The following is a 12899-nucleotide window of genomic DNA, read 5'->3' as shown; positions in this document are numbered from 1 at the left end:
TAAAGGCAAACCCCTAATCCCTAACCCCCCAATCATCTTCGCTTTTCTGTGTGTAGGTTGCAGGTACGCGGCTGAGATTGAAGATCTGGAATCCTTGTGCCGAGACGAACAGATCCCCCTTTGTTTCGCGGATTTTTCGGAGGACCGTGGCGTCGGGCGCCATCGTCCCGACAACTTTTTCTCAAATTTGCAGGACAGCGCCGTATCGACATTCTACTGCTAATTCCAGGTCCGCAGCTTCATCCTATAACCTAAACTCAGTTTATAAGCGAATCTTTATGACTTTCTATGCATCCTTAGCTTAATTTCCTTAATCAACATTCTTTACAAAAGAGGGTAGCTTTGCTTTCCAAACCCTTGAAATTCATTTAGCATCCAATCTTACATTGTGTGGGATTGAATCTCATGAGTTTCAACCCCTCTTTTGAATGTAAAGTCTTCCCCCTAAGTGAAACCCATCGAATCCTAGCGAACCTCCCTTCTCTCTCCTCGGAGTTAGAAGAGGGGAGACCAACTAGGGTTCGACCGTGATTTTCCGCTTTACATTTTGGTGAACCCGACGTGAACATCCTTTCTGATTATTCATGATTAGATCTGAAAATTGATTCCTTGATTACATTTCCATGTTTGATCTTTTGCAAAATTTTAGAGGTGATTGCATAAAAACCCTAAATTTTCTTTTTTTTGAACACTGAACTTGCGAAATGTTTAATTATTAATGCTTGCTTCATATCTGCTTTTCTATTATAAATTATCAATTCATATCTGTGCTTTAATTCTGAAAATTAAGTGGTTAAATGTCAAAACCCTAATTTTTGAAACCCTCTTAATTCAACCTTTGTTTGACAATTTGACCGATCAAAACATCTCCAAATCAGCTGTAACTTTGGATTCTGTAATAAAATCACAATATCTTGCATCCCTGAAAATTTGGAAAAAAGTTGCGAGGACCGTGTTGCACTCCGAGCGCCATCGTCCCCGACATTTTTTTCAAAATTTCGGGAGCGAGATCTTGCTGTATTTTCCTGCTAAAATCCAGAATTTTGGCTGATTTTGTCAATTATAACACTTTCAAAATTACAGTCAAAGTTGGTCTTGTGATTGCTTGGTTTAAGGCTCCTAATCATTCAAAAATTGTGGAAATTGAAATTTTGTGTCAAAATTGTGTTCTTACTGTCCTAAATCTGAAAATTGTGTTTGCATTCATTCAAAATTTCAGTGCTTTATTCAAATTCTTGCATTTTTGTGACTTTTGAAATTAAGTGCTTAATTACAACAACTTTGATTTCCGCTTTCAAAATTGAATTTTGCGTGAAATTGAATCAATTTTTAAATTTCAAAACTTGCACTGCTTTTGACATTCCCTCTAAAATCATAAAATTCAAAATTTCAGTTTCCCTCTCTTTTTCAAAATTCAAAATTTTGCATTTTTCGACAATCTTGATAGGGTTCAATTTTGAGATTGCAACTTTAATTTGGCCTATCTACAGATCGTAAAATCCCTCAATTTTTTCAGATTAGCTCTAAAATCATCATACCTTTCATCCCTGCAAATTTCGAAAAAAGTTGCAAGGACCGTGTTGCACTCCGAGCGCCACGGTCTCGGACATTTTTTCCGAAATTTCGGGAGACTGTCGTGATTGCATTTAACAGCTTAAATCTGGAAGATTGGCTGGTTTTACTGAAAATTGCTACCTCTAAATTCAAAATCTTTTCTCTCTCTCTAGTGCATGAGTTTTACAACAAAAAGCCCTACTTACACTATTCCCGTTAGACGAAGCCGTAGAATTAAGTCTTTCCGAGGTTTAACTACTGAGGAGATGGAACCTAATTTGAGTAGTCTTTTTAACGAGGACATGGGTAATTCCTCTAATCCTCCAAATGATGAAGAAGCTCCCCATGAAGTTTCTGTTGAACAACTTTCCAAATTGGATAACCAATTTGACGATTTTCACCAATGGATGTCTCATGAGTATCCCGATAGTCAAGCTCTTCCTTTAATTGAGGGTCTAAAACGCATGCTTCAAAGTGATAAGAATGGAATTGATGTTTTACGTGGTATCGCACACATTGTGGATTCAAATGTGATGCCTATGAAGAGTTGTGTTGAATCTTTAGGTTATACACAACCTCCTACACAAGTCAATCATTCTATTCCTTTGACCACTTCTATTGCTAACATACCTACCTTTACATCAAACATCATGGCTACTTCTATACAAGACATTCCTCCTGTGATCACTAGTCATGGGGGCAATCCTCCTTCTTCAATTAACCCTATTCCTTCATTCAATCCGACTTCTTCATTCATTCCTTCAATAAGTGTTCCTATTATATCTTCACAAATGAACATGACGCAAGGGGGCAATTCATTTAACCATTCCATTCCTCCTTGTAGTGTTCCTCCTATCCAATCATCTCCTATGGTTGACTATCATAGGGTCCCACCACCTTACTCTTTACCTTCTTTCAATAACATCACACCTCCATCTCAATCTAACACACCTAATATGAACTCTTCGACTGAAGCTACCATTAATAATCTTGCACAAACTGTCTCTTCTTTACAGCAACAAATTGCCTCTATGAATCAATCTAAGTTTAGTGTGCCCACATTTGATGTTGTGAGTCCACTTTCTCTTGACATTGTTCGAGCTATTCCTCCTAAACATGTTGAAATCCCGCATTTGGAGCTTTATAATGGTAAAGGAGATCCTCTAACACATGTTAAGACTTTTCAAATAATTTGTACTGATTTTGCTTATGACCAAAGGTTGCTTGCAAAACTGTTTACTAGAACATTAAGAGACAAAGCCCTACAATGGTATTGCTCGTTGCCTTCTTATTCTATTACTTCTTTCGAACAACTTGCAAATGCTTTCATTCAACAATTTCAAAACAATATAAGTCCTAAAGTTACTTTGATTGATTTAATGCATTGTAAACAAGGTGTTAAAGAAAAAGTGATGATTTCATTGGTAGATATAAGCATTTGTATGCTCAAATTTCTTTTCCAGTGCCTGATAATGATATTCAAAGAATCTTTATTTCTAATTTGCACAAAGATATTCGAGACAAACTTCTGTTTTCTGAGTTTACTTCTTTCCAACAGTTGTGTGCCACTCTTCACAATTATCAACTGACTGTGAGTCAAATGGAACAATCACATCCTATGGCTCCGAGTGATAAGGGTGATAGCAGTCAACAACCATTTGGGAAGTTTAAACCGAACAGAGATTCCATCAAATTCAATGAAAACATCATCAACAACAATGTGAATGCAGCATCAGGTGTGCCTCCTATTTCTAAATTTTTCAGGAAAGAAAGAAAGTATACTCCTTTGAATGAATCATTGCATAGTATTATGAATAAGTTATTGGAACAAAATGTGCTTACTCTTCCTCCTATAAGACAAATTGATCCTGCAAAGATTACTTCACCTTATTTTGATCACAAAGCTTTTTGTCACTTTCATCGTCAGCCTGGGCATGATACTGAAAAATGTTTTTCTTTAAAGGGTAAAATTCAAGATTTGATTGATAATAATACTATTTCTGTTTCTGGAGTGAATGATAAAGGCAACACATCTGTAGCTCCTCCTAACCAAAATCTTCAGATTTTTACTGATCCATTACCTTCTCATACCTCTCATACCTCTAATGCGATTGAGGCTAATGATTCCTCTTTCTCATCTGATGGTCTTGTGTCTATGACTCCGAATGTGATTAACTTTGTAGAGCAGCAAGAAATCCCTAAAGAACCTTCCATCACATTTGATTCCAGTGAAACCATTAGAGCACCTGATGGTCCTTTATACGTAGTTGCAAAAGTCAAAAATACACCTTGCCGTGGAGTGCTTATTGATCCTTCGTGCATGGTTAATGTTATTACTGAAGAATTTCTTTTTACTTTGCAATTGAATCAAGTGATCTATGACAAAACAGATGTGATTGTGAAACTATTTGATGCATTTTCTTCTCCTGCAATTGGTTCTATTACATTTCCTATTGAGGTCCATAATAAATCTCTTGATGTGAACTTTGCTATTATTCCATCTTCCGAACAATTTCGTGTGAAGCTTGGCTATCCTTGGCTATCTTCCATGAAAGCTATTGCTTCTCCTATTCATAAGTGTTTGAAATTTCCCCATAATGGTGAAGTTGTTACTGTCAATCATAGTCTCTTTAAACCAGCTGAAAGAACCTCTAGTGTTCCTATTGATTACTTTTGGCCCAAACAATTCCAATCTCTTCCTCCGCGAAGTGATCATCTTTTTAAATCTTATCAAAAGTGGAAAACAGATATGATCCTATCTCTAAGTGAACCTAGAACACCTAAACTTGACATTCCTATCATTCTTGAGAAGGAAATTCTTCCTTTGAAAAAAAAAACTAATGTCTTTCCTCAAGAAGATTCCCAACCCGTCCCCATGGATGTGACTATGTCTATGCCTAATAAATCTTCTAAAAATAGACCTATACCTCCTCGTCATGATGGACTTGGTCTTCTTCCTAAACCAAAAATTCTTCCTTTATATGGAGCAGTTCCTCCTCCTGCCTTTTATAGAGAGAAGAGACCTTCTTCTTCTCCTATTATCCAGCCTAAGAGACCACAACCTAAACACCCAAGTGATAGGGATGAGAACATTCCTCCTCCTCTATCTTCTACACTTCCTACTAAGACTAGACGTAATCGTTCTGCACGGGAACGTCGACGAAAGCGTCGTCTTAGGGCTCAAGCAGCTACTTCTCAAACTTTACAATCTCCAAAAACACCTTCAACAAGCATTATTCCATTTTCTCCTTAGCCGGATATTGAACCTAAATCTCCTAAACATAAGATGCATGATGGTCTTGATCCTGTGCGAGTTAAAGATCCTATTTTTATAAATCTTGATGATGATATAGATGAAAATGTTATGCATGATGAAAATGTTACTCCTCTTGCTTCTGATAGCGAATATGAACTTGTTGATGTTGATAACCATTTATCTAATGAATTTTCTAAAGCACTTATCCTATCTCCTAGACAAGAACAATGTGGCTTGGAACATGAACATAGCCCTTGTTTGGATCTTGTGATAGCTCCATCTGCTGTGTTGGATGTTCCTCCTCTAGCGTGTTCCCTGCCTTCCCGAAACATTGATCAGCAAGATCGGGGGGTAGATGACGTACTAGACTAGTTACATTAGCATGGCAGATACTCTCCCCCTCTCTTTTGTTACTTCTTCTATATGTTATTCTCATTCTTCTATTTGTTGTCCTTGGTGTTGTCTACTTGAGGACGATGCAAAGCATTGAGATCTCTCGATCTCTCTCATGTTGACTCAAAAGACACATGTGTTCCCTTCTTCTAGGTGACCTTCCTTGATTGGGGAATGAAGAACAATTATGCATACATACATATGATATATATACATGACTTATCATACAGCATACTGACCCCGAGGAAAGCGAAGTCACCTCGTGCTTTGTGTTTTGTGTCTATTGTCCTTGGGTTTATCTCACACTTGGGGGCTAAATATTTGTGATAATGTGCTCCTTTTCCTTTCTCATTTCTTATGTGTATCACTACGTTAAAACAATCACCCCCGTTGAGGCGTGTGCGATCGCTTTAACGTAGGGGGGCATACACCCTGTCTATCCTTTCAAGATACTTGAAAATTTCTTGGCAAACTTAGCTTTGTCTTGAAGATTTTTGGTATTTCTTTTGCATGACTCATAGTGAGGGAACCTTACTACTGACAGTCATGGTTCTCCCTCGTGATCTTCCCTTTTACTTTGTCAATCGAAGTCGTAAGATCCTTAGTCCACTGGGGGCTTGGTGTATCTTGCCTCCTTGACGTGGTGAAAGTCTTTCAACGTTGTTTCCTTGTACTTTACCAGAAGTATGAGCATACATACTCCCGCTAAAGTGGGGGCTAAATGTAGCGTCCTAAAATTGCGACACTTGCAATTTCGACTGCATTTCGGTCTTCACGATGGCGACGCAACACGCAACCTGAATGGAGACCCCAAAACTTGCTCACGACACTAAAAACTGCATTTTTCAAGCACCATTGGCCTGAACCTCCTTGCACCCCGCTGTCCCGGAGGTGGGACCAGAGCGCCCAGCGCCCTGGTACCTCAGGACCAGGGCGCCCAGCGCCCTGGTCCCTGGGTCCTATTTTGGGCCCGGTTTCCAAAGTGATATTGGGTCTTTTTGATTGCAATTTGGAAATATACTTCCCTGGTCGGCCTAAGGTCGGGAAAATCAGTCTATCAGCCCTAATTGACAAGTATATAAACTACATTTTTCTCTCTCATTTGATAGATGAGGAGGATATGTGTACAAAGCGTGGAAATTATACTCAAGCATTCAAGCATTCAAGTATTCTTTCAAGCAATTGATCATTCCAAGTCTCCATTCAAGGCTAAGTGTTGCATTCAAGTCAAGGATTCAACCATTGAAGAGGAGATCACTTATTACATGTTACACACTACAACATACAACATCTAAACCTTTGCACATAAGGATACAAACATCCTTAGAACAAGGTATTAGTACTTGTTTTACATTACAGTCATTTACATTTACAGCACTTGCTCATTTCTTGGTTAATTCCAAAACCGGGGTTTGACCTAAAGGCAAACCCCTAATCCCTAACCCCCCAATCGTCTTCGCTTTTCTGTGTGTAGGTTGCAGGTACGCGGCTGAGATTGAAGATCTGGAATCCTTGTGCTGAGATGAACAGATCCCCCTTCGTTTCGCGGATTTTTCGGAGGACCGTGGCGCCGGGCGCCATCGTCCCGACAACTTTTTCTCAAATTTGCAGGACAGCGCTGTATCGACATTCTACTGCTAATTCTAGGTCCGCAGCTTCATCCTATAACCTAAACTCAGTTTATAAGCGAATCTTTATGACTTTCTATGCATCCTTAGCTTAATTTCCTTAATCAACATTCTTTACAAAAGAGGGTAGCTTTGCTTTCCAAACCCTTGAAATTCATTTAGCATCCAATCTTACATTGTGTGGGATTGAATCTCATGAGTTTCAACCCCTCTTTTGAATGTAAAGTCTTCCCCCTAAGTGAAACCCATCGAATCCTAGCGAACCTCCCTTCTCTCTCCTCGGAGTTAGAAGAGGGGAGACCAACTAGGGTTCGACCGCGATTTTCCACTTTACAAACATAATGTCATTATATAGACATTTTGATTTCATTTCGGTCTTAGGAATTATATCACAGTTTCCTAGGTGCAGTGTATCTAGACAATCAAACATAACTCATCATAAATTACCACTAAAATTTGTCAGTTTGGATAACTCGACACACAATAGTAAATACTGGTTGGAGTTAACCATATCAACTTGTAAATTGATTGTCCTCCATTGCATCTTTGATAATCTCCATTGGATCTTCAAGTTTGTGTCAGGTCAATCTTGTGAATATAGGTTGTCTGTATGTACCGGTTTGACACTCTCTAAATCATTACAAACCAAACTTCTAATACTAGTTGCAATACAAGTGAATTGGAAGTAATATCAGTAGACAATGTGATCATATGTGTGTGTATACATGTTCCATCAATGATAATATATGAAGTCATTGATTACAATCATCATCAAGCCAACAAGATCTCCATGAAAAGCTCTACCTGTGAAACCCTCACCAGAACTAGAAACCAAGCTTCTAAGCAAGCAGGATAGCATGCAATCACCAAACCAAAATCAACTAACCAAATATGAGTATAAGTATCATAAACAAGCCAATTCCATCACTAGATTATACTAGAGCCTTCCGGATATTACTAGATCTAAGTTAACCAAAAACCACTCAGCCTAACGAGAAGGGTGTCGGTAAAGCATCCAAATAGCTAGTGTTGATATCAATGACAAAAAATCAATGCAAGACATAATAAATTCTACCAAATGGCCTACAATATCCCCCTTTGGTATTGATGGCAACACTAGATGTGAAAAATATCTAAGTACCAATAAATGCCAAACAAGTCCCCCTATGGAAGACAACCAATAATCTCCCATAAATAGTTTTGAATATCAATATCTCTCACCTTTCGTATGTCTCCCCCTTTGACATTTATAATTTGCTTTCTTTAACCTTTTCACATCAATATCACTCCCCCTTTGACATTAATGCCAGAAATCTGAAAGGAATATCAAAGCAAAAAAAAATGTATGCCTTTGAATCTCAAAGTTGACTACTCCCCTTGAGCAGTAGCATCTCACATCAGTGCCAGAATGAATAATATCCTTGATAATGCATGTTAGAATAATGCCAAACCGCATTAATCAAGTCTTTGTCAGAGGGGCAGAAACCCCCAATCTGTCTCTTAGGTACTCAAATGATTCCTTGGATAAAGGTTTAGTGAAAATGTCTGCAATCTGATCTTTATTGTTCACATAAACAAGTCTAACTTCATTAGCTTACACCTTCTCCTTCAAAAAGTTATACTTAATAGATATGTACTCTATCTTATAAAGAAATATCAGATTCTTTGATATATCAATAGCAGCAGAGTTATCACAGTAAATAACTACCGGTGTATCCAAATCCACTTTTATATCCTTCAACATTTTCTTCATCCATAGAACTTGTGTACAGTTAGTAGCAGTAGAAACTTACTCAGCTTTAGTAGTAGATAGAGAAGTACGTGACTATTTCTTTCTGATCCATGAAACCAACTTATTTCCAAGAAAGAAAACTCCATCGGAAGTTCTTTTTCGGTCATCAACATCTCCAGCCCAATCAACATCTATATATGCACATAAAGTGAAGTTATCATCCTTAGGGTACCACAAGCCATATTGTGATGTACCTTGCAAGTATCTAAAAATCCTTTCCACTGTCATCTCATGATTTTCTCTAGGATCACTCTGAAATCTTGAAACAATACAAACAACATTCATAATGTCAGGCCTAGTCTAAGTCAAATAGAGCAGATTTCCAATCATAGGTGTACTTACCGTCTTAGAATATCCCATACCAAATTTCTTCAACAATTTCATAGCTTATTTAGTTTGACAAATAAAAATGGCTTTGTCAGTTTGAGTAATCTACAAACCTAAGAAAAATTTCATCTCACCAATCATAGACATCTAAAATTCTTTCTCCATATTATTAGAAAATTCTATGCATAATTTATCTTCATCTCCAAAAATAATATCATCAATAAATACTTCAACAATCAGTATATCATCATAAATGATTTTATAATATAAATTACTATCAACACTGCCCTTAGTAAACCCAAGCTTCAAAAGATATTTGTCCAACCTTGCATACCACTCTCTAGGTGCTCATTTCAATCCATATAAAGCTTTCCTTAACTTGAAAACCATATCAGTAACATCTAATAGTGAAAAACCATGAGGTTGCTCAATATAAACTTCGTCATCAAGATCCCCATTCAAGAATGTACATTAAACATCCATTTGATAAACTTTGCAGTCTTTGTAAGCAACATAGGCAAGAAATAATCCTACAACTTCAATCCTAGCTACCGATGCAAATGTCTCTCCATAATAAATTCCTTCCTTCTAAGAATATCATTTACAAACTAATCTAGACTTATTCCTTATAACTTTACCATCCTCATTAAATTTATTCCTAAAAACCCATTTAGTTCCAATGACATTTTTATTTTTAGGCCAAGGAACCAAAGTTCATGTGTTATTTTTCTCAATCTGATCTAATTCTTCTTCCATAGCTTTTAACAAATGTTTATCTTTATATGCCTCAATTATTGATACCAGTTCAACTTGTGAAATTAAACATACCTCATTAGTTGCAAATCCTCTTCTTATTATCACTCCATTCCTCTTATCCCCAACGATTTGATCTTCAGAATGATTCAATCTCACATACCTAGGAGTCATTTGACTCTCTGTTCCTCTTCCATGTTCTTCATTTACTATAGAATTTTTTGATGTTGTTGGAGTAACTAGTTCAACTCTTCATTCCGTTAAAGGTGCTACTAGTTCAGATATAATCATTTCCACTGTTGGCTACTTCTCATAAACTTTGATTTGACTTTTATTCAGTTCATCTACTTTGACATTAGCACTCTCCACAATTTTGTACAATCTCTTCTTATAACATCTATATGCTTTGCTTTCATTAGAATAACCAATAAATATGTCTTTATCACATCTAGGATCAAATTTTCGGTGTCTTACCAATTTCTCATTTGATATGTATTCTATTGAATGTATAAACCACTATACTCACTACTTCTCTCCAGTAGATATGAGGTAGATTATCTTCCATCACCATTGTTTTAGTAGCATCCAAGATAATTTTGTTCTTCCTTTCCACTACTGCATTATGTTGAGGTGTCTAGGGAGCAAAAAAATATCTTCTTATACCATGCTTGTCACAAAAGTTATTAAACTCACCGTATGTGAATTCTCCACCATGATCTGATCTCAAACATTTAATCTTCAATCCTATCTCAGTTTCCACTTTAGCCTTAAATATTTTATACTTTTCAAATGCGTCAGATTTTTCTCTCAAAAAAGTAACCCACATCATTCTATAGTAATCATCAATAATTAGAATGAAATATTGATCACCATGAAAAATTTTAGCTCTAGTAGGGCCACACAAATAAGTATGAATAAGATCAAGAACATCATTTGATTTAGCTTGTATACTCCTAAAAGAGGTTCTGACCTGTTTACCCATTTGACATTCCTTACATGTTAGATTATATGGCTTCATAATCTTAGGTATATCCCTAACTGCCTTAGTTGAACTGATCTTCACAATGTAATCAAAATTCACATGACAAAGGCTATTATGCCATAGCCAACTCTCATCAATCTGAGTAATCAAACATGTTTTCTCACTGGAGTTAAAATGAAATATATTACATTTTGTTTGTTTACTGGTTGCAATCTCCAAGCCAGATCTATTAATCATTTTGCATTTTTCATCCTTGAATTGTAATTGAAATCCCTTATCTACCAATTGTCCTATGCTCAAAATATTATGCTTCAAACCTTCAATGTAATAAGCATTGTCCATATTATTCTTATCATCCAGTGATATAGTTCCTTTTCCTTTGATCATACAAGCTTTGTCATCTCCAAATCTAACTAGTCCACCATCAAATTATTGCAAAGACAAAAGCTTCACTTTATCTACAGTCATACGATGTGAACAACCACTATCAATTACCCATTCATTCATGTCCTCAATTTTACCAACAAGTGCCTTCTCTTCTGGTACATTCTCTTCCAATGTCAAATCATCTTCCTTGATATCCAAGAATACCCATTCTTTCCCATTGTCGGATCCACTAGCAGAGTCTTTTGTCAGTTCATCATCTGAATCAGTAATGCCTTACTCATCCCCTATGTAGCATGATTTGTCTATGTTTTTTTTGAATCTATACCTGTTTTAATATCTAGGGTTAGGTTTAAATGATCTTTTAACTCTTTCTTCAAATCTTGAATTCCTTTCAAGACATCTAGATGCAAAATGACCAATCAGATTAGATACAAAACATTTTAAAGGTTCTTTTCCTTCATACTTACTTCCTACCGGTCCTTTCAATACTCTTTTAGAAAATGGTGCTTCAAGTTGCTCAAACTCATCATCTTCTCTCTTCATATCTTCTAACTCTTTTGCATATAAACCTTTCTAGTCTTGATTACCAGTTGCAGATGTAGATGCATGAAATGAAGGATCAATCTTCACAACTCCAAAAGGTCCAGATTTCTCAAGCTCAAAGAAGATAGTTTCCCAACTAAGGTATCTTTTTTGATAGATGTATTAGCCATTATTCTCAACTCATTGATAACAGTAGCCTTCATTTTGTAAGTTGGTGGTAGGGATCTCAAGACTTTAGAAATGATTTCATCTTCGCTCAGAGCTTCACCACAACATTGAATTCCCATAACAATCTCATTTACTATTTCCATGAAAGTAGTAATCCTTTCATCTTCTTCCATCTTTAGGTTTTAATATCTCACCCTGTAACCATCAAGTTTAGAAATATTCACTATAGGGTCACCTTCATTAAGAGTCTCCAACTTATCCCATATAGCCTTTCCAGATGATTTGTCAGTTAATCCCATTATTTGTTGATCAGAAAGTGCACACAAGAGGGCTTCTCTTACTCTACAATCATTCTCAATATCCTTGTCCAAGTTTTCCAGATCCTGGATTATAGGGTGTGACACCATTCTGTGTGATCTTCCAAATCTCCTTGCCAAGACATCTCAAATGAGTCTCCATCTGAATCTTCCATACTGTGTAATTTGTTCCATCAAGCCTCAAAATATCCCTTCTAAAGATATCTCTAGAAGAATTGGATGAACTTGAACTATTAGTTACCATAGGATCTTCCTCAAGTGGTTAAGCTTTCTGTAGAGAGGACCAAAGCTCTGATATCAATTTTAGACAATTCAGATAACTAGAAGACAACTCAGAGGGTGGGTGAATCAATTGTCACAATAATATCGGAATAGTAGTTAATCCTATTAAGCATAAACAATAATCATAGAATAAAATCTATTCACACAACACCAAGATTTGTACATGGACGGTGGGAAGCCTACCCATAGTCAGATAATACTTCTATAGTATGTGACTTACAATGAAGGGGCCTGCACTTACAAGAAGGCCAATAGCCTAGAGCAAACTGCTCATCACAAAAGGAGTCTCACTGACTACATACAAATCTAGACTACAATCCAGAGAAGTGTTGAACTGCAAAAGATAGCATCTGCTATGCCTGAGTACAATTTTGGTTAAGCTTGAAACTGGAGGACTAAATCCTCTCACATAAACCTAATTTGATCTCCAATGATTAACCAACTCCTCTTCCTGAATGATATTACATTATTTGCACATTAGAATCCTTGACCATGACCTCTTACTTTAACCATGATG

This window comes from Cryptomeria japonica, chromosome 10 (genome assembly GCF_030272615.1).
Source record: "Cryptomeria japonica chromosome 10, Sugi_1.0, whole genome shotgun sequence".
NCBI lineage: Eukaryota > Viridiplantae > Streptophyta > Pinopsida > Cupressales > Cupressaceae > Cryptomeria > Cryptomeria japonica.
The sequence above is the reverse complement of the archived record's forward strand: the minus strand, read 5'-3'. Positions refer to the sequence as shown.